Raw genomic sequence first — 889 nt, forward strand, 5'->3', positions numbered from 1 at the left:
GCATTGGAGAAACCTGGATACCTTTTCCAGGCTTCGTGATTCCTAGTCACCTGCCCTCTCTGCTAGATCACTCTCTCATTTGCTTTTTATCTCAAGCACTGATCACACAACATCTGCATGCGAAGCTACTGGAAAACCTCCGTTGATTGAGCAAGGCCCAGAAAGCTAAAACTATAGGGTACCCACTGAAATGAGTAGATGACAGGTTTAAAACTAACACGAGAGAGGACTTTTTGTATGCAACGTATAGTTAGCTTGTGGAAATCATTGCCACAGGAGGTGGTGGCTACCTAGGTTCAAAAAGGGACTGGATGAATTCATGGAGGGTGGATCTAATAATGGTTGTTGAACAGTAGGGTTGGAGATTGTTTCCTCAGGCCTGTCTAAACCCATGAATGGTGGATGCCAGACTGGGTGGCAAATAGAGAACAGATCAGTAGATATATCTGGTTCAATGCTCTTCCTGTGTAGCATCCACTTCTACCCCTACTATTTACTTCTAGGGGTAGCTAGAAAAGCAGGGGTAGAAGCAGGGATACTGAACTAGATGGACCGCTGGTCTGACCCAGGGTGGCATTTCTTATGTTACTTGGAGGTTATGGAGTGAGAAATCCCAGCACTGGGAAATAAATGCTCTGTTACCAGCCTTGATGAGTTGGAGGTTTTTGCAGCTGTGTGAGTCAGGGTACCACTGGAGAGCCCGTTTGCCTGCATGGCCTGGCTGCTGGTAAAGCAAACTTCAGCACAGCTATGTGGCAAATCTAGCATCAGCAACAGCAGCCTGTGGGTCCTTGCCCTTCACATGGGGAGCAGCATGGAGGCAGTGTTTGGACTCTCTTGGAGATAACATTTTCATAGTTTCAAGGGTCAGAAGGGACCTGAGCAGATC

At 47.1% G+C, this 889-nt stretch overlaps 1 protein-coding gene across 1 annotated transcript in view; it reads left to right on the forward strand.

Annotated features, from left to right (window-relative positions):
- Positions 1 to 889, forward strand: part of ADAMTS9 (ADAM metallopeptidase with thrombospondin type 1 motif 9) — a 133,454-nt gene that overhangs the window by 69,097 nt on the left and 63,468 nt on the right. The gene's annotated exons all lie outside the window — the stretch shown is intronic.

The sequence above is a fragment of the Gavialis gangeticus genome, unplaced genomic scaffold, assembly GCF_001723915.1.
Source record: "Gavialis gangeticus isolate Ggan-Ray unplaced genomic scaffold, GavGan_comp1, whole genome shotgun sequence".
Classification (NCBI taxonomy): Eukaryota; Metazoa; Chordata; order Crocodylia; family Gavialidae; genus Gavialis; species Gavialis gangeticus.